We start from the raw sequence: 22,810 nt of genomic DNA, 5'->3' as shown, positions 1-22,810 counted from the left end.
TTAGGATATTTAGGCTGTGTTCAGCCAGCCTGCGTGGGATTCCTGACATATCTGAAGGGTGCCAGGAAAAAATGTCCTAGTTCTCGCGTAGGAACTCTCGCAGTGCGGCGTCGACATCAGGGTTTAATTGTGCCCCGATGGAAGCTGTTTTTGTAGGGTCCGTTGGATGGACTTGGAATTTGACTATTTCGTCCGCCGGCTTAAAGGAGGTGGACTTGTATCTTTTATCGAGTATCATGTCGTCCCTGTTCAACGTGGAGCGTAGCGCAATTAGTTCTTCGGCCGCTAGGGCTTCGGATAGTGCCTCAAGGGCCAGTGCAGCTGTCTTATTTTCGGCGCGGAGTGCTATGTCCGGATCACTAGCAAGAGTGATGATTCCGTTGGGCCCGGGCATTTTGAGCTTCATGTACCAGTAATGAGGTATGGCTTGGAAGATTGTAAACGCCTCTCGCCCTAATAGAGCGTGGTATCCGCTGCTGAACGGGGCCACTTGGAATGTAATTTCTTCGGACCTGTAATTATCCGGCGTGCCGAATACCACGTCTAGTGTGATTTTTCCAGCGCAGCATGCTTCTCGACTGGGGATGATTCCTCTAAAGGTTGTGCTGCTTTGCTTAATGCGGCTCCAGTCTATTTCCATCTTTTGAAGAGTTTCCTCATAGATGAGGTTTAATCCGCTGCCGCCGTCCATGAGTACCTTGGTGCGGCTGATACTCGGGCTGTTTGGAATTTAGGTTCGTCACTGGCATTGAAGGTAATAGCCGTGTCGCTCCAAGGATTTGTTTTTGCTATGTGGCAGATTTTGGACATGCTACGGAGTGTTCGCTTCCGTCTATTATTTGACGCGAAGGTCTCAAAGACCGTTAAGACCGTATTGTTGTCCTCGGGGTGGTGCTCTGTGGTTTTTTGGAGGAGTAGATCCTCACCAGTTTTGGCCACCTACCGGAGTATCCAGCATGCTCTAAGGTTGTGCGTTGGTATCGTATCCGCTGTACTATGAATTTTGCAGGGTCCGTTGAGCCATCCCTCCAGTACGGTTCCTTGCCCCGTAGAGGGCTTTTGCTTTTTGGTAGTTAACCCAGGTGTATTATGATAATGCACCCTTTTATTTCGGTCTGGTTTGTATTCAGGGCCGGATTATCCCAAAATTTTATTTCGGTTTTCCAGGCGCTTTCCATCGCACAGTACTTTCGTACTATGGACACCAAGTCGGCAAAGCGTGTAATTTCGCGACGACTTATGGCGTTGAGGATTCCCTTGTCCGTGCAATTATTGTGGAAGAATGAAATTGCGTCTTCCTCGCGGCAGTCCTTTATCCTATTCTTGACCAGGAGGAATCTGGCCCAGTAATGGTGTACTGTTTCTTCGGGCTCTTGCCTAATTTGGGATAGATCGCGTATGTTTGGGTGGGTGGGTGGAATTGAATCTGAATCCTCACCCAATCTGAGGCTCAATGGCCAAGGAGTTTCCAAACTCGAAAGCTTGGATTCTTTGACGTTTTCCGGTAAATCTAGCCCGCTGCCTGATTCAGGGTTCAGGCTTTGAGTGACATCCTCCCCTCCGCGGGTATCCGGCTTGGAGGGATCGGGAATCTGGACGTAGCTAGTCCTTAAGATGGATGAAGGGTTGCCGCATTGTTCTTCCACCACTGCAACATGATGGGTGACCTGGGGAGAGTTAATTTCTCTTAGATCGGGTTGAGGGCCAATCTGATCGTAGTCTGTAGTGACTCCCAGGGCGGCGATGCAATCCAAGAGCTCACTTAGGGAAGAGAGATCCATTGGATCTAACTGCTCAACGAGTTCCGAGTTGACGTGAAGATTGCTTTCGATGACCCGAGAAGTCATCGTCGGCGCAGCGGCCGAACAGGCGGTCATAAGAAAACCACCTAACCGGAGAGTTTGGCCGATAGCCAGACCTCCCTAAGTGATAGTGCCATCTTTAAAGACGGGACGAGACATCCTTCCTGGTGGTGACGGCATAGCGGAGATCTCAATGAAAGCACCAATGTCGGTGTCAAAACCGGCGGATCTCGGGTAGGGGATCCCAAACTGTGCGTCTAGGCCGGAAGGTAACAGGAGGCAAGGGACACGAAGTTTTACCCAGGTTCGGGCCCTATCGATGGAGGTAAAACCCTACGTCCTGCTTGATTAATATTGATGATATGGGTGTTACAAGAGTAGATCTACCACGAGATCAGAGAGGCTAAACCCTAGAGGCTAGCCTACGGTATGATTGTATGTTGTCCTACGGACTAAAACCCTTCGGTTTATATAGACACCGGAGAGGGTTAGGGTTACACAAGGTCGGTTACAAAGGAGAAGATATCCATATACGTATTGCCTAGCTTTCCTTCCACGCCAAGTAGAGTCCCATCCGGACACGAGACGAAGTCTTCAATCTTGTATCTTCATAGTCTAACAGTCCGGCCAATGGAGATAGTCCGGCTATCCGGAGACCCCCTAATCCAGGACTCCCTCACTCACCATTGCGCCCCCGCACTCTGCGTGTTGTCCATCCACCACCTTGGGCTTCACGTTGAAGGTTTTGAGCCATAACCCGAAGTGGGGGTGGATGTGGAGGAAAGCCTCGCACATGACGATGAACACCGAGATATTGAGGAAGGAGTTCGAGGATAGATCATGGAAATCTATCCCATAGTAGAACATAATCCCGCGGACGAAGGGGTGGAGTGGAAACCCTAGCCCGCGGAGGAAGTGGGGGATGAACACTACCCTCTCGTTGGGCTTCGGTGTGGGGATGATCTGTCCCCGGGCTGGAAGACGGTGGGCGATTTCCTTCGCTAGGTACCCGGCCGCCCGAAGCTCGGCGACGTTCTCCTCCTTAACGGAGGAGGCCATCCACTTGCCTTGACCTCCGGATCCGGACATGGTTGAGTGATTTCTCGAGACAAGGGGAATGAGAACTTGGGTGCTGGAGCTCAAGGACGGAGAGGCAGGAGGAAAGCGTGGGGGAAGAAGGAGGAATCTTATCTCCTTATAAGGGCGGTGAATATCGAACGCCCCCCCCCCCCCGATTCGCCTTAAAATTTGCCTGCTCCCAAGGCTATGTAAATGGCACAGTTGGGTTACCCACACTCGTATTGATGAGAATCCCATGATAAGGGGACATGATCTCTGTTTTGACAAGACGTGCCAATGACAACCGCATCTCGAAACGTGGAGCGAAAAACGGTTCGAAATTATAACTGGATAGGCGTGATGTCACATTACTAAAATTGTCAGCGGATGGGACTCATGTGTTATTATATTATCTCTACGGTTGTGTGCGGTGTGTGTTACAGGTCCGGACACAATCAATTTGTCTGAAGACTATTCGGGAGTTTGGAATGAGGAACCCGCCTTGCAATGCCGAAGACAGCACTACGCATCGGATACCTTGTCATTAAAGCCAGGTTCAGGGGCTACTGAGGGAGTCCTGGATTAAGGGGTCCTCGGGCGTCTGGCCTGTTATCTATGGGCCGTACTGATGGGATGTGAAGATATGAAGACCGAACACTGTAGCCGTGTCCCGATGGGACTCTCCTTGGCATGGAAGGCAAGCTTGGCGAACAACTATGAAGATTCCATATTATGTAACCGACTCTATGTAACCCTAGATCCCCCCAGTGTCTATATAAACTGGAGGACTTAGTCCGGAGAGGGGGATACTCAATACCGTAGTCATACAGGCTAGACTTCTAGGGTTTAGCTATTACGATCTTGTGGTAGATCAACTCTTGTAACACTCATATTCATCAAGATCAATCAAGCAGGAAGTAGGGTATTACCTCCATAGAGAGGGACCAAACCTGGGTAAACATCGTGTCCCCTATCTCCTGTTACCATCAACCTTAGACGCACATTTCGGGACCCCCTACCCGAGATCCGCCGGTTTTGACACCGACACCCACCCACGTCGAGTTTTTTTCATTCGACGAGGCCCCACCACCGGCCCCACAACCACCATCCCCACCCGAGCCCCTTCCTTCACACCGGCGAACTCCAGCGAGCTCTCAAAAATCGACTGACCCAATTTTGAAATTTATCTACTGTCATTTAACTAGTGTGTAATATAAAAGGGGAAAACCATAAGCTTTGCGAGTACAGTGTTGAGTGTGCCATGGTGGATCTGAAGGTGCAAACCGGACAAAGGCAACTTGGCAACCAATGTTTCCTTTCAACTAACAAGTATGTGATGGACAAGAAATCAGAGTAAAGCAGTGGCGATCTATTTTCTTGTTGCAATAAATAAGTTGAGCAGATACGAAAGAGTACCGCCTCTGGTGCGGCGCAATGTATGCATCTACTGAGAATTTGATGGTGCTGCGGTAGTGATGACTGTTGGCGGCGTGGAAGAAGATCTAGGAGGGTAGACGGTGGTGGCAAGGCGCGGTGGACAAGGCGGTCGTAGGAGCGGCACCGGCAAGGTGGACGACGGCGGGGATGAAGCGAGAGGACGGCATGCAAGGATCATGGTCCGAAGCCGTGGATGAGAGAGGTCGATCTCTTGTAATGGACGACGGCGTCGGGGTATCAGCTCCGGCATGGTGGAGGAGGACGACGGTGGATGGGGTGGCGGACGGAGGAGGCTGGGGTGGAGAGGGTGTTTTTGCGCCCACGGAGTACGAATGGGGAAATGGAGGGAGAGAGGAAGGGGGAACCATGTCTTCAGGGCGCGCTTGTCTCAAATGCAAGGAAATTTACAAACTTAGCCCCCGTTTAAAATTTCCTACATCACAGCAATATTAGTCGGTTGAAGATAGGACGGTAATCTCGCATACACTGAATATTTGCTGACGAGAGTTTGTTTTTGGCACCCACCGTGTATGAATCGGGGAGGGAGTCGATTTCGGCCGAGGAGACACTGTGTTTTGGCACCCACCGTGTATGAATCCGGGTGAGAGGCGGTTTTGTCATGTTTGAGTGAAATTACTAACCTACCCCTATGGAAACCTATAGAAATCGAGCCGATAGGCTTTGCATGTCAGGGATAGGCAGTAATTTCCATCTCGCAGATTTTGGTTTTGGGCGGTTACTGCGACTTCCCTCTCTTCGTTCAAATTTTTGCAGAGCAAGAGTGCACGTTTACCGTGCCAACTCAATTCAAATCCAGTTTGTATTCTATTTTTGTTCGGGCAGGATCCATTTTTGATTGGAATAAAATTCTATATACATCATTGTATATATATACTTTCAAAAGCGCAACAAAGAATTCTGATCCTTTATATGTATAATATGATTTAGAAATACAATGATCTCAAAATCATAAGGTTGAATTCAAAAAAAATTAAACCAAATTATGTTCTACTAAAATGTATGGATCAGTAATATCTACATATTAAATAACATAGATGCGTGTGAATTCATATGAGTATGCATGTCTGATAGATCAATTTTGGTTTAAGTATGAATTACATGTATCATCATCTCGAATTCAAATATTTGAATCCCTTTTATGTTGTCTCCTTTCACGCCCATCTCTCTCGCATGCTCCTTCATGTAGCTATCATTCTCTTTTCTCTAGCTCACCCGCACGCTCACTTCATGTTTCTCCTATCTTCGCAAAGATGGTCTCTCGACGTCTCCCTTGAGAAGTGTCACACTCTCCCTATCATTATACATTACATGGTTTTCATTATCTCTCATGTCTCTACCGTTCTCTGGTATCACTAGGTACCTAAGCTTTGTTTTTCACCGCCACACAGTGGCGTAGCCAGCACAACGGCACGTCCAGTGCCAACTTCAGTACTACACTATGAAACAATACCAAATAGTGAAATTTTAGCTACAGTCAACAAAGAAAGTTACTAACATGCCCCGGGCCAAGGCCCCTGTTGCCCGGGGCCTGACTACGCCACTGCTGCCACACACACAGTCTCACTCATCTTTCACTTTGTCTTTCTCTCTATGGGGTTCTCTCTCACACCCTATATGTCTCTAGATATGACCCATACCACTAAAATTACTCTCTCCTGCACACACAACATTTGTTGCGGTCTCCTTTCTGTCTCCATCCCAGTTATAAAACCGACATTATTCATTTGTTTAGCGATCAGACAAACTCCCCCCCCACCCGCTCTCTCTCTCTCACACACACACACAACTCCTGCTTCCACTCCCCTTCCCGACTACCGTCTCTCTCTCTCACACACACACACACAGAACTCTCGCTTTCTCACCCCCGACTCATATTTCTCTCACAATCATTGATCGACTAGCCTCCGGATAGGATTATACACCCGCACACTCGTGCTTCCACTATCGCGTACATGTCTCTCTCACGCTCCTTGTATCTATGTAGATTTTTTTGTCCCTTCTTGAGACACGCCCTCTCGATCGTACACACACACACACTATCACCTCATTTTAAGCTGATACCTCTCGCACACACACTCTTTGTGTCTTTGTCACACATGCACTCCATCCTCCTCCTCTCTCCCTCTCTCTCTCACACACACACATGGGCTTTTTGCAACAACTAGCAAGATGCCCTCCTTGCGATGCACGGAACATCAGGATGCATTTGTATGAGTAGTTTATCTTGTGGGAGAAAAGGATGAACGAGGGAAGGCCTTATTTGCAAATGTAGAGAGGGGTGTGGGTATCTTTTTCCAAAATTGCCATAGTTTCCTTCCTATCTGTCAGATATAAATCGGACGGCCTATATTGCAAGATGGCAGGCACACCATCATCACCAACTCTGTTTTTATCGCTACTCTTATAAAAAGCATAGTCGGTGATGATGGTGTGCCTGCCATCCTGCAATATAGGTCGTCCGATCTATATCTAACAGATAGGAAGGAAACTATGGCAATTTACCCGCACTCCTCTCCACATTTACAGATAAGGCCTTCCCTCGTTCATACTTTTCTCCCACAAGATCTTGATGTTCCATGCAACGCATGGGCATCTTGCTAGTAAGAATAGAAATTAGAGATATACCACTTATCGAATCTTGAAACCAACAACATTCCTCCCTTATCTCATCAAAACCACCAAAGGAATATATTTTGAGTGAAACATAACATATTTTTAGTGATACACGTATTTCAAAACTAGACTCTTTTTTCTATAAAATCGATGAATATGTATTAATATACTTTCATCGTGTGGCAACGCATTGGCACATTGTAGTAGTTATTAGTATTGTATAATTTTTTGGACACCAGACAAATGGTGGAGTACATATACGAAGAGAAGAGGCGCACGCACGCAGTCGGTCTCTCGATGTCTCACACACATGAGAGTTACGTAAAGGCACCGTTAACAAATAAACCCTAAAACCCTAGGTGCACGATTGCTGGATGCGTGGGTACCGGGTACGTGGTGGAGCGCACCTTTGTAGGAATAGTCAGCTCGCGTGATAATTTGATCCGTATGAGTTGATGGTCGGGACCACAAGTGAACGACCTGGAGGCGGTGGCTCACCAGTTGCCACAGATCGAGTAGCCACGTTTAAAATATCATTTTTTAGCGGGGTAAGAGTTCTGATTTTCAATGGCGCATTATAAGTACTTAAGTAGTTTTTAGAATGATTGGTATGGAGCGAAAATGGAATTCATAACTACTACCTCCTTGGCTTATGGTTGTATGGGTTTATGTTGCGAGATGTTGAACCTGGTAGTTCTAGGGCAAATACTATGGTTTAGATGTTGGTTTTCAGTAATGAAAATCGGAAGGGGGAAACCCTTCTTTGATTAAAAAAACTACTACCTCCATCTTGGTTTACTAGTCCCCATTGTATTTTGGGTAAAAGTTTGTCCACGAATTTTACTTGTAACTAGCAAGATGCCCATGTGTTGCACGGAACATCAAGATGCATTTATATGAGTAGTTTATCTTGTGAGAGAAAAGGATAAACGAGGGAAGGCCTTATTTGCAAATGTGGAGAGGGGTGTGGGTATCTTTTTGCAAAATTGCCATAGTTTCCTTCATATCCGTCAGATATAAATCGGACGGCCTATATAGCAGGATGGCAGGCACACCATCAACACCAACTCTGTTTTTTATAAGAGTAGAGAAATGTGAATGGAAAATGAGATTTTGTTATACCCAAACAAAAGAGGACTGGAGGGAGTGATTTCTCTGACACGGATGCAACCTCTCATAGCGTAGGCTTTGAACCGGCGCGCCGGCCAAGAGGGCCCCACTCGCTGCAGGCCTGGCTGAACATGCCTCCTCGCCGCATGCAACTTGCTTCAGACTGCCCCGCCTGCCTCCATTGAATCTGCGCGTGTGCCGGCAAAACGTCCTTCCGCGAGCCTGCCGGCATTTTAGAACACAAAAATGATCAAAATATAATTAATTACGCATGGTCTTGACTTGTTGTGCACGCACTCGTAGCAGGAAGTAGAGGTTTTTCTTTATTTATAACTCTCCTCACATTTTTTTGGCTTTGAAGTTAATCATGGTTGTGGACATTATCTATGAATGTGCAGATATCTGTGAACATGAGTTTGATGTGGAAGTTGAACTTGGAATGTTGGGCTTGCGCGTGAACTATACCATGTCCAATGCTTCGCCTGTTATTGTTTGGAAAGTAATTACTGTTATTACATGACCCTAAAAAATTATTTGGTGCCACATCAGTAGATGCACGGACATCACAATAGGCATGCTGACTGGATAAACATTTTAACCTAGCTATTATGAAGGAAAATTTGTATTGACAATAGTTTTAGATAGCAGGAGACGCCTAGCCTGCTCTGCCTCTGCTAGCTTCTTTCTGGCTTCTTCCATCTCTTCTTTGGCTTGGGTGAGGAGATCATCTGATTGCTCTTTTCGCTTCTTCAGGAACTCAGCTACATTCTCAAGGGTTGCTGCACGCTTTCTTTCAGCCTTTACTAGAACCACGAGGACACGAACAATTGATGACTCCACCTGGCTTGTGTGTAATCCAACATCATCTGGGAATTTGCACCTTGTGTCTAATCCAGCATCATTAGGGAAATGGCATGTTGTGTGTAATCCAGCCTCATTTTGGAAACATGATCTCGAGGTTGACCATACTTCCCTCCTCGCAGGAACTGCATCCTGACATGAAGTTACTTCTTTTTTAGATCAATACTCAGAGCAACCCAGATCCATTTAGTAGAAGCCAGATGAACAGGACTAGGAGAAGTGAATTCAAAAGGAAAAATATAAAAATAGACTACAAGGTGAGAGCACCCACTTCCTACATCAAGCTAAAAATGAAAGCACTAGGACGATTAAGACTCTTCTTATTACACATCGAAGAACACGAGGCTAAGAGAAACAGAAACTACAACATATACACATCGAAGAACATGAGGCTAAACGAAAGTAATTGAAAGGGTGTTACTTACCAAAGCTCGTTTTACAGGTACGGTGGAGCTCCTCTTTAACTTGCCACGCTCCTTGAAGATGTCCCCAATATCCCTTCTTTGGTCTTCATTGCTCCTCTGCATGTTCGCACTCATGGTTTTAAAATCTCAACATGGTAAGAAAAATATAGTAGTAATACTCACGCATCTTGTGGGCAACATTAAAGCACTCGTCTGCCATGTTAGAGCAACTCCAACAAAAGCGCAATGCGTGGTGCTTTAAAAAGCGTTTACAGTGTTGAGATCGAGAAGTCGAGACTAGAGAGTAGAGACATAGATAGTTTTTAGCATAGATATAGCATACAGATAGATAAAACATAGATAGTTCAACTACTCCTCGCCGTTCGACTCCTCCTCCATGATGTCCTCCTCCACGTCTCAACGCAGGCGTGAAGATACCGATCGTCATCGGATTCCCAGGGCGACACTACTCCTAGCCTCATGTTGAATTGAGCACCCGCTTTTCGTGTATGCTTGTCCTCACGATAGGCGCCTCGCTACGCCCTCCTCTTCTCCCTTTCCACCCTCCTTTGCGCATATAACTCGTGCTCATTGATGATGTCATGCAGGAAGCGTTGCCGCCACAACGCCATGGCTTCCTCGTCCATCTCGGCGATGCCAAGACGATGCTCCCGCCTCCGGTTGTCATGACGATCCTCGTCGGTGATAAGCCGCGGCAGAGGCGCGAGCTCCTGCGCCCGCTCCTGCGTCGGCACGTTGGGGAAGTTCAATGTTCTATGAGGCCACTAGAGGTGCCATGCCGCCGCGTTGTACATTCGGACGGCCTTGTTAGCGGCGTCAAAATTGCCGAGGCCGAGGCGCATCCCACGGAACCGGATCTCGGTGGAGAAGCCGCTAGAGGGGCGCACGCGGACGCCGCGGTATCCCCAAGTTTCCCCGTGACGCGGCGGCATGGTGGCACGGCGGTGGCGAGGTGAGAAAGAGCAGGGAGAGAATGGTGGCAAGGCGCGGAGCAGGGAGAGAGCAGTGGCAAGGCACAGAGTGGGGAGAGAGCGGTGGCAAGGCATAGAGCGGTGGGAGGGAGTTGGATTTGATAAAGCGCGCCGGACGGCGCGCACCCGGCCGGTTTTTCCCCGCGCGCACGATCCTTTCCCGACATCCCTGCTATCTCTACTCTCCTCTCTACAGTTATATTTATTTTATATTTAATATTTATCTCTACACTCTTCTCTACTATTATATTTATTTTATATTTAATATTTATCTCTACTCTCTACTCTTTTTTTCTGTTAAAAACAGAATTGGTGATGATGGTGTGCCTGTCATCCTGCAATATAGGCCATCTGATTTATATCCGACGGATAGGAAGGAAACTATGGCAATTTTTGCAGAAAGATACCGACACCCCTCTCCAGATTTGCAAATAAGGCCTTCCCTCATTCATCCTTTTCTCCTACAAGATAAACTACTTATACAAATGCGTCTTGATGCTCCGTGCAACGCATGGGCATCTTGCTAGTTCTAAAAAACTTTCCATCATTTGCCACACTACTAGTTGCAGATGAAGAACCTACCCAAGCACAATGCGATACAGGAGTGACGCACAATTACAAGCTGATATTCTATTGGGCAATGGAGGCTATAACCAATTACTTTTACGGGAACAATAGCAACCAGGAAATTTGAAGGGTAGGTATGAACAAAATTGGAACTGCACATGTACTGCTAAGAGATTCAATACACACATTACCAATCGAGGAGGAGAATGATGGTCATGGCGGCCTCTGTGCATCATTGTCGGCAACGGGAGTCAGTTCATTGTCCACGACGGTGGTGCTTCTGTGCTTGGCGTCGGCCTCCGGGAAGCAGATCCGAGATCATGGAAGATGGTGCCGGGGAAGAGGCTCCGTGTACGATGACAACGGTGGACTGGCTCTAGTGTGGCGTACGAGGTTGTCGATGAGACAGATGCGCTGTGGTGGACGAGTGTTCCGATGGAGAAGGGGAGGAGAACGAAGGCTGCAGTGCCGTGGAGAAGTCTATTTTGCTGTGGGGATAGAAAATGGGGAGTATACAGGTGTACTACTCTGGGTGCCGGGGTGGGGTTGGCTGGGTAGGGTGAAACTGAAGTTACGAAAAACAGCCCCCTACCAAGTGTCATCCGTAGGCCTGTTCCGAAGGCTATGATGGTAACTTCGCACTACTCGAATCAGGGTCGCGGGAGATTTTCCCACCGACCTCAAAATTTTGTGACACTGAACTCCCCGTGTGGCGTGTTGGGTGATTGGGCTAAGCAACTAGCGAGTAGTACTAGTAACTACTAGTACTCCCTCTGATTTTATTAACTCTGCATATTAGGTTTGACTGAAGTCAAACTTACTAAAGTTTGACCAAGTTTATAGAAAAATATAAACATTTACCATAACAAATATGTATGATGTGAAAGTACATTCAATAATGAATCTAATGGTATTTATTTGTTATTGTATATGTTAATATTTTTTGTTATAAACTTTTTGAGAGTTTACAAAACTTGACTTTGACCAATGCTAATACGCGGACTTAAATAAAAACGGAGGGAGTACACATTTGTTTTCTTAGTTTGTAGTGAATTAATCATTTGTTGTAATTGTGAAATAAATATATTAGGCTACTGACTTTGAATGTAATGGTCTATACAATTCAATAGTTACAATCGTTGTTGAATTCCAAGATGTATACGAGGTCTATAGTACTTCACAATATGCTCAAACTCACATAATCCCGATCAAATGAGAATCTAAATGCATTTCATAGCTATTACTTTGTAGGATGCAACAAAACCGACCATAACTCTAAATCATCCATTATAGAAGCAACATTTTGAACACATCCCAATGTGTGAATGAAACGTGTAGAGAGAGCTTGCGAAGATGGAGCAGATAGGGCGGTAAAGATTGTGTGTATGTGGACAAGAGAGTAGGAGAAAAACCTAACGATAGAGAGAGAGATAGAGAGAGAGAGAGAAAGAGAGAGGAAGAAGTTAGGTCTGTGAGAAAGATGGAGACATGTAATATACGTGAGATGTGTGTGCATCCGGGTTCTGTAGACGTGGAAAGAGAAGAGACAACAGGTTTGATGAGAGAGCTAGAAAAACATGGACAAGAGGAGAAGGATCTCATGAGTTGAGGGATTGAGGGATTGATAATTTTGTGCGGGGGGGAGAGGGATTGATAATTTTGTGCGGGGGAGAGAGGGATTGGTAATTTTGTGTGGAGAGAGGGGGAGGAGTCAGTCAGCCGTCGTCACATCATCCTGCTTCCGAATGGCCCCGCATTCTCTAGTGCAGTGTGGTCACCGTCTTCGATCTCCTCGATGCCCTCTTTCAAGATTGAGGTGTTGTGCATGGTGGGTGCATAGAAGCACAAGAGAGAGTGGTCGCCATATAGCCTTGGATGGGGATGAATTGTGTGCTCGGGGGAGGGGAGTGTGTGTGCGCTGTGTGTGTGTGTGTGTGTGTGTGTGTGTCAGGTATTGAGAGAAATCAAACCTATGGAGAAAAATGTGTGTGTATGTGACGGAAAGCTACATGCTAAATAGGGTTTTCACGAAGAGATTGTGTGTGCGAGATAGAGAGCGATGTGCGGGCCTTGAGGTGGGCAGGGGCCGGGTGAGAGTATCAAAATGTGTGCGTTGATGCATGTGTTACATGCGATCGTGCGAGGGACGGACGAATCGACACAGATGGTTGTTGTTTTACGAATGCTCCTCTCTCTCACAGACACACATACACACACACAAGTACAAATAGAAGACCGTTCTCTCTTGTACACACAACATATCGGCATCTGTCTATGTCTCACTCATGCATGATCATTTGCACATTCACACCTCTCTATGTCTCTATCACACGCACACCATCTCCACATTGCCTTTCCGCCACAACACACATATGGACACATACACACGTTCTCTCTCAGTCACACACACACAAAATCAGTATTAAAAAAAAGTAGGGCGCACCTAAAACGTCCAAATCCAAATAAACACGAACTGGAGCTAAATTCAAATATATGGAAAATATTGTAGCGTCAAGAACTTTTCCAGGAAAAAAAGTTGAGTAATATTCGGGGATTGTTTTCACACACACAAAAAGGTTCGGTGGATGTCCTTCGAGCGCGACACGGTGACGCACCGTTCGATCGACCGCGCGGCCACGGTTCATGCGCTTGCACAGGATTATGTATCGTGGTTGTGGTAACTAATATAAGTGTTGCCTCGCTCTAATGTTTACGTGTACTAGTATGGTTTTCTTTTAAGTTTGACCAACCCTATATAAAACTAAACTAAGCTCCCATACACGCACTCATCAATATGCCGCCACCATTGTGCATGCCGGCGCCCGCCTGCTCCGGCCAACCATTTCTCGCCCATCGCCGCCTTGTCGCCGCCATCCCTATACCATGAAGCTGAAGCTCGCACGCTCACATCGTCTACAGTCCCTCCTCGCGATGCCGTCGTGCTACCAAGCATGCGAGCAGCTGGTGGAGCCGTGTCTATGCACGCAGCGTATGAAGAGGAGGACGAGCATGTTCTCCAGCATGCCGGCGAGGAGGAACTAGCATGTCATTGTCGTCTCCGCCCGCGCGGAAGGGGCGTGCATGGTGGCTATCGCGGCGGATGCCGGTTGCACCCGCGCTGAGCCCGCAAACCGGGTGCGACGCGGAATCTACCTTCGAGACGTTGAATGCAACGTGGATCCTGCAATCTGAAGGAGCAATTTGGGTCTATTGATTCTTATGAGCCGTTGGATGCAACATGGATGGCTAGAAGGGCTTCTTCAACCTCTGAAATTGATGCACGATTCATCTTCTCAGCCCGCCACACGCCTAACCGACTGTCGGCGCCACCCCGCCCTCCCCTGAACTGCCTTCCACCGCCATGCTCCCCCACCCTCGCCATCCGTTTAACCTCGAGCACGATCCATTTTTTATGGTGAACTGCATTCCACACCCAACACTCATAAGATAGATCATGGGCACCCTACCACCCTAATATAGATACTGGGGTAGCTTCTCTGCCGTCTTCTTCCTTCGCTCCGTCGAACTTCTTTCACAAATCGAGTGACCCAAATTATACTACTAGTACGAACGTATTAAGTATAGTAGGAACACAAAGATACGAGCAGTAGTACCAACTGCAAGAAGAACAGTAGTAAGACATAGTACTAGTACTATTGTACGTACTAAAGAGTTCAAATAATGAGAAAGAACATAAAATTCAAACAACGAGGAAGAACATAAACATAGTTCTGCTGGGGGTTCAGCACAACACACCCCTGAAATAAAACTAAGCAATGAGTCCGCTTGACACTATAGTAGAACCAGCATGAGCGACGGCACTGCCACCTTACTCGGAGTCCGAGTCCTCGTCCTCGACTTCGTCCTCGTCCCTCTTCCTCTTCCTCTTCGCCGCCGCTTCTTTGCTTGAACCGAACACTGGGCTCTACTTCTTCATCCAACCCTTGTAGATATTTAAAGAAAGGTAGGCATCCATTACTGCGTACAGGATGTGATCTTCATCTATTGTCTTTGACTCCCATGCATGATGAAACTCGTGGTGACGTTTCTTTAGTTGACCGTATGAAGGATCAATCATGGATGCTGCCAGGGTCAGCATTGAAGGCTGAGAGGAGGACACCAGGCTTGCCTTCTGGAGATCGAAAGGCTGGCCTACAAGAAGGCCTATCTGAACCAGGACACTTCTGTCGTTCCTAAAGTCTACAATAACGAATTTCACTCTTTCGTCCTTGAGGAAGTTCTTAAAATCCTGGCACTCAACGTCGGCATGGCATATGTGGTAGACCAAGCACACGTTATGTACGCAAACATGGATCACGGTGGGCTTCTTCTTCTCTGCCTCCTTTAAAATCTTCTCGCTTTCTAGGACTGTGGTGTACTCAACATCTAGCCCAGCGATCCACTTATGTTTTGAACTTTTGAACATGCGTAGGAAGCGAGCAAGGCATGCTTCAACCGTCGTGGATCTACAGGTGTAGATGACGATGAACTCATCGCCGGTGATGGATCTAACCTAGTACTCAACAGCGATCATGGAGATTTGGGAGACCATGGATTTTGGAGGCGGGTTAGGAGAAGTTGAACTGGTGTAATGGGAGCAAACTATTGTAAGGTAGAAGACGGGGACGAGTAGGGCGTGCGAACGGCGTGGGGTTGTTGGCTTGCCCGGTGGATAAACGGTTGCAAGCCCCCAAAGTGTTCTCGAGTACTATGCGGGACCCACTAGATGTCATGTCTACTAGACTCATATCGTAGGCCTGACGGTATAGCTTCTGCCTGTTTGCACGCCATGCCGGTGCGTGGATGTAACTTCACTTAATTCCCTCAACCGTCACGCCTCCCACGAGCTTCACCTCCCTCGCACGGTCGCACCCTTTGAGACTTTGACCGTCTATAAATGAGATTTTTTGCCTACTCCGCATGCATGATACTCCCTCTGGTCCTTTTTACTTCCGTCAACCATTTGCAAAGTTTTTTACCAAATTTATACTAAAAGTATCAATATCTACAATACTGATTATAATGAGTATAAAAACTACATTTTACAATGAGTATAAAAATATTGATTTGACATTATGAATGTTGATGTACATTTCTCTATAAGTTTGGTCAAAGTAGAGGTACATTGACTTTAGACAAAACTTAAATGCACAATGCAGACTAGTTCCTCCGTCCAGGTGCGTGCCATGTCCTATCTAGTCATCGCAACAAGGTTAGCTATTAGAGCACTACTACCTCCCTTCTAGTTTAAAGGGCTCGATTCAAAAATTTCACCTACTCTTACCAAGATAGAGGCGGTGGAATAGTTTTTGTAGTGGTTTCTAGAGTCTGGACACCATCTTCAGGAACCTTCGCCGCCGCCGGCAAAAATGCAAGGAGATTAACCAGAAAGGAAATGAGGCTGGAATGAGTAGTTCCGTATTTTATATAGTGGCAGAGGTGGGTAAATATTGCTATACCTCCGGTGGCAAGGCCATGTCTCTATGCACACACATCTCAGCCGTTGGTTCCTGATAACCCACAAGTATAGGGGATTAATTGTAGCCTCTTTCGATAAGTAAGAGTGTCGAACCCAACGAGGAGCTAAATGTAGAACAAATATTCCCTCAAGTTCTATCGACCACCGATACAACTCTACGCATGCTTGACGTTCGCTTTACCTAGAACAAGTATAAAACTAGAAGTACTTTGTGGGTGTTTTTGGATAGGTTTGCAAGATAATAAAGAGCACGTAAATAAAAAGTAGGGGTTTTTTAGATAAAGAAATGATAAATGTAATATAGCGAGTGTGGAAAAGTGGTGGTAGGAGTTGCGAGATTGTCCCTAAGCAATTGACTACTTTACTAGACCGATAGAAAGTTTTATGTGGGAGAGGCCACTGCTAGCATGTCATCCCTCACTTGGAATTATATGCACTCATGATTGGAACTATTAGCAAGCATCCACAACTACTAATGTTCATTAAGGTAAAACCCAACCATGGCATAAAGATATATTGGTCCCCCTTCAATCCCGTATGCATCAATTTCTATGCTAGGTTGAAGCTTCTGTCACTCTTGCCCTCCAATACATAGTCCTATCAACATACAACTAACCCTATGGTGTGATTCACGCGCGCGCTCATATGATGGGCACCAAAGGATAGCAACACCACAAGCAAATTAAATCAGTCATAGTAATTCATCAACCACCGATAGGACAACGAAAATCTACTCAGACATCATAGGATGGCAACACATCATTGGATAATAATATGAAGCATAAAGCACCATGTTCAAGTAGAGGGTACGGCGGGTTGTGGGAGAGTGGACCACTGTAGATAGAGGGGGGAAAGGTGATGGAGATGTTGGTGAAGATGGCGGAGGTGTTGGTGTAGATTGCGGTGATGATGATGGCCCCCGGCGGCATTCCGGCGCCACCGGAAGCGAGGGGGAGAGAGCCCCCTCCTTCTTCTTCTTCCTTGAGCTTCTCCCTAGATGGGAGAAGGGTTTCCCCTCTGGTCCATGGCCTCCATGGAGGCGCAGGGGCGAAAGCCCCTCCTAGATTGGATTTGTCTCTCTGTCTCTCTCTGTTTCTGCCTTCTCAGATTCCGCCCTTTCACCGTTTCTTATATTCCCAGAGATCTGTAACTCAGATTGGGCTGAAATTTTAACACGATCTCTATCCGGATATTATCTTTCTTGCGGCGAAAGAAGGGAACCAACCGCCTTAAGGGGTGGCCACGAGGGTCAGGGGCGCGCCTCCTGTTGGGGAACGTTGCAGAAAACAAAAAAATTCCTACTCGTTTCACCAAGATCCATCTAAGAGTTCATCTAGCAACGAGTCATTGGATGCATCTACATAACTTTGTAGATCGCGCACGGAAGCGTTCAAAGAACGGTGATGATGTAGTCGAACACGACGTGATCCAAATCACCGATGACCAAGCGCCGAACGGACGGCACCTCCGCGTTCAGCACACGTACGGGATGGGAGACGTCTCCTCCTTCTTGATCCAGCAAGGGGAGGAGAGGTTGATGAAGATCCAGCAGCACGACGGCGTGGTGGTGGATGCAGGGCGTCACAGTAGCAGGGCTTCGCCTATACTACGAAGGAGAGACGTAACGGGGAGAGAGGGAGGCGCCAGGGGCTGAGGTATGAAATCCCTCCTCTCCCCCACTATATATAGGAGGGCCAAGGGGGGGTGGTGCGCAGCCTAGGAGATCCAATCTCCTAGGTGCGGCTGCCATGGGGAGGTTTCCCTCCCCCCCAAGGCACCTAGAGGTGCCTTCCACCACTTGGACTCTTCCTTTAAGTGGAACCCTAGGCGCATGGGCCTTTGGGGCTGGTGCCCTTGGCCCATCTAGGCCAAGGCGCAACCCCTACAGCCCATGTGGCCCCCCGGGACAGGTGGCCCCAACCGGTGGGCCCGCGGGACCCCTCCGGTGGTCCCGGTACAATACCGATAACCCCGAAACTTGTCCCGATGGCCAAAACAGCACTTCCTATATATAATTCTTTACCTCCGGACCATTCCGGAACTCCTCGTGACGTCCGGGATCTCATCAGGGACTCCGAACAACATTTGGGTTACTGCATATACATATCTTCACAACCCTAGCGTCACCGAACCTTAAGTGTGTAGACCCTACGGGTTCGGGAGACAAGCAGACATGACCGAGACGACTCTCCGGTCAATAACCAACAGCGGGATATGGATACCCATGTTGGCTCCCACATGCTCCACGATGATCTCATCGGATGAACCACGATGTCGAGGATTCAATCAACCCCGTACGCAATTCCCTTTGTCAATCGATATGTTACTTGCCCGAGATTTGATCGTCGGTATCCCAATACCTCGTTCAATCTCGTTACCGGCAAGTCACTTTACTCGTACCGTAATGCATGATCCCGTGACCAGACACTTGGTCACTTTGAGCTCATTATGATGATGCATTACCGAGTGGGCCCGGTGATACCTCTCCGTCATACGGAGTGACAAATCCCAGTCTTGATCCATGTCAACCCAACAGACACTTTCGGAGATACCCGTAGTCTACCTTTATAGTCACCCAGTTACGTTGTGACATTTGTTATACCCAAAGCACTCCTACGGTATCCTGGAGTTACACGATCTCATGGTCTAAGGAAAAGATACTTTGACATTGGAAAACTCTAGCAAACGAACTATACGATCTTGTGCTATGTTTAGGATTGGGTCTCGTCCATCACATCATTCTCCTAATGATGTGATCTCGTTATCAATGACATCCAATGTCCATAGTCAGGAAACCATGACTATCTGTTGATTAACGAGCTAGTCAACTAGAGGCTTACTAGGGACATGTTGGTGTCTGTTATTCACACATGTATTACGATTTCCAGATAATACAATTATAGCATGAATAAAGACAATTATCATGAACAAGGAAATATAATAATAAAGCTTTTATTATTGCCTCTAGGGCATATTTCCAACAGTCTCCCACTTGCACTAGAGTCAATAATCTAGTTACATTGTGATGAATCGAACACCCATGGAATTCTGGTGTTGATCATGTTTTGCTCTAGGGAGAGGTTTAGTCAACGGATCCGCTACATTCAGGTCCGTATGTACTTTACAAATCTCTATGTCTCCATCTTGAACATTTTCACGAATGGAGTTGAAGTGACGCTTGATGTGCCTTGTCTTCTTGTGAAACCTGGGCTCCTTGGCAAGAGCAATAGCTCCAGTGTTGTCACAGAAGAGCTTGATCGGCCCCGACGCATTGGGTATGACTCCTAGGTCGGTGATGAACTCCTTCACCCATATTGCTTCATGTGCTGCCTCCGAGGCTGCCATGTACTCCGCTTCACATGTAGATCCCGCCACGACGCTTTGCTTGCAACTGCACCAGCTTACTGCCCCACCATTCAAAATATACACGTATCCGGTTTGTGACTTAGAGTCATCCAGATCTGTGTCGAAGCTAGCGTCGACTTAACCCTTTACGACGAGCTCTTCGTCACCTCCATAAACAAGAAACATTTCCTTAGTCCTTTTCAGGTACTTCAGGATATTCTTGACCGCTGTCCAGTGTTCCTTGCCGGGATTACTTTGGTACCTTCCTACCAAACTTACGGCAAGGTTTACATCAGGTCTGGTACACAGCATGGCATACATAATAGAACCTATGGCTGATGCATAGGGGATGACGCTCATCTCTTCTATATCTTCTGCCGTGGTCGGACATTGAGCTGAGCTCAATTTCATACCTTGTAACACAGGCAAGAACCCCTTCTTAGACTGATCCATATTGAACTTCTTCAATATCTTATCAAGGTATGTGCTTTGTGAAAGACCTATGAGGCGTCTCGATCTATCTCTATAGATCTTGATGCCTAATATATAAGCAGCTTCTCCAAGGTCCTTCATTGAAAAACTTTTATTCAAGTAGGCCTTGATGCTGTCCAAGAGTTCTATATCATTTCCCATCAATAGTATGTCATCTACATATAATATGAGAAATGCTACAGAGCTCCCACTCACTTTATTGTAAACGCAGGCTTCTCCATAAGTCTGCGTAAACCCAAACGCTTTAATCATCTCATCAAAGCGAATGTTCCAACTCCGAGATGCTTGCACCAGCCCATAAATCGAGCGTTGGAGCTTGCATACCTTGTCAGCATTCTTAGGATCGACAAAACCTTCCGGCTGCATCATATATAATTCTTCCTTAAGGAAACCATTAAGGAATGCCGTTTTGACATCCATTTGCCATATCTCATAATCGTAGAATGCGGCAATTGCTAACATGATTCGGACGGACTTTAGCTTCGCTACTGGTGAGAAAGTCTCATTGTAGTCAACCCCTTGAACTTGTCGATAACCCTTAGCGACAAGCCGAGCTTTATAGATGGTCACATTACCATCCGCGTCTGTCTTCTTCTTAAAGATCCATTTATTTTCTATGGCTCGCCGTTCAACGGGCAAGTCAGTCAAAGTCCATACTTCGTTTTCATACATGGATCCTATCTCGAATTTCATGGCTTCCAGCCATTTCTCGGAATCCGGGCCTGCCATCGCTTCTTCATAGTTCGAGGGTTCACCGTTGTCTAACAACATGATTTCCAAGACAGGGTTGCCATACCACTCTGGTGCGGAACGTGTCCTTGTGGACCTTCGAATTTCAGTAGGAGCTTGATCAGAAGTATCTTGATCATTATCATTAACTTCCTCTCTAGTCGGTGCAAGCACCTCAGGAACATTTTCTTGAGTTGTGCCATTTGCCGGTTCAAGAGGTAATACTTCATCAAGCTCTACTTTCCTCCCACTTACTTCTTTCGAGAGAAACTCTTTCTCTAGAAAGGACCCATTCTTGGCAACAAAGATCTTGACTTCGGATCTGAGGTAGAAGGTATACCCAATAGTTTCTTTTGGGTATCCTATGAAGACGCATTTTTCCGACTTGGGTTCGAGCTTTTTAGGTTGAAGTTTCTTGACATAAGCATCGCATCCCCAAACTTTTAGAAACGACAGCTTAGGTTTCTTCCCAAACCATAATTCATATGGTGTCGTCTCAACGGATTTCGACGGAGCCCTATTTAAAGTGAATGCGGCAGTCTCTAAAGCATAGCCCCAAAAAGATAGCAGTAAATCGGTAAGAGACATCATAGATCGCACCATATCTAATAGAGTGCGATTACGACGTTCGGACACACCGTTACGCTGTGGTGTTCTAGGCGGCGTGAGTTGTGAAACTATTCCACATTTTCTTAAGTATGTGCCAAATTTGTGACTCAAGTATTCTCCTCCACGATCTGATCGTAGAAACTTGATTTTCCTGTCACGTTGATTCTCAACCTCACTCTGAAATTCCTTGAACTTTTCAAAGGTTTCAGACTTGTGTTTCATTAAGTAGATATACCCATATCTACTTAAATCATCAGTGAGCGTGAGAACATAACGATAGCCACCGCGAGCCTCAACACTCATTGGACCGCACACATCAGTATGTATGATTTCCAATAAGTTGGTTGCTCGCTCCCTTGTTCCTGAGAACGGAGTCTTGGTCATCTTACCCATGAGGCATGGTTCGCACGTGTCAAATGATTCATAATCAAGAGACTCTAAAAGTCCATCTGCATGGAGCTTCTTCATGCGTTTGACACCTATGTGACCAAGGCGGCAGTGCCACAAGTATGTGGGACTATCGTTATCAACCTTACATCTTTTGGTACTCACATTATGAACATGTGTAGCATCACGTTCGAGATTCATAAAGAATAAACTATTCACCATAGGAGCATGACCATAAAACATATCTCTCATATAAATGGAACAACCATTATTCTCGGATTTAAATGAGTAGCCATCTCGAATTAAACGAGATCCCGATACAATGTTCATGCTCAAAGCTGGCACTAAATAACAATTATTAAGGTTTAAAACTAATCCCGAAGGTAGATGTAGAGGTAGCGTGCCGACGGCGATCACATTGACCTTGGAACCATTCCCGACGCGCATCGTCACCTCATCCTTTGCCAGTTTCCGCTTATTCCGCAGCCCCTGCTTTGAGTTACAAATGTGAGCAACTGCACCGGTATCCAATACCCTGGAGCTACTACGGGCACTAGTAAGGTACACATCAATTACATGTATATCACATATACCTTTTGTTTTGCCGGCCTTCTTGTCTGCTAAGTATTTAGGGCAGTTCCGCTTCCAGTGACCGCTTCCCTTGCAATAAAAGCACTCAGTCTCGGGCTTGGGTCCATTCTTTGGCTTCTTCCCGGCAGCTTGCTTGCCGGGCGCGGCAACCTCCTTGCCATCCTTCTTGAAGTTCTTTTTACCCTTGCATTTCTTGAACTTAGTGGTTTTATTGACCATCAACACTTGATGTTCCTTCTTGACTTCTACCTCCGCTGATTTCAGCATTGAGAACAACTCAGGAATGGTCTTTTGCATCCCCTGCATGTTGAA

This window comes from Triticum urartu, chromosome 5A (genome assembly GCF_056163025.1).
Source record: "Triticum urartu cultivar PI428250 chromosome 5A, HENAU_Tu73, whole genome shotgun sequence".
NCBI classification, from domain to species: Eukaryota; Viridiplantae; Streptophyta; class Magnoliopsida; order Poales; family Poaceae; genus Triticum; species Triticum urartu.
Note: the sequence above shows the minus strand (reverse complement) of the source record.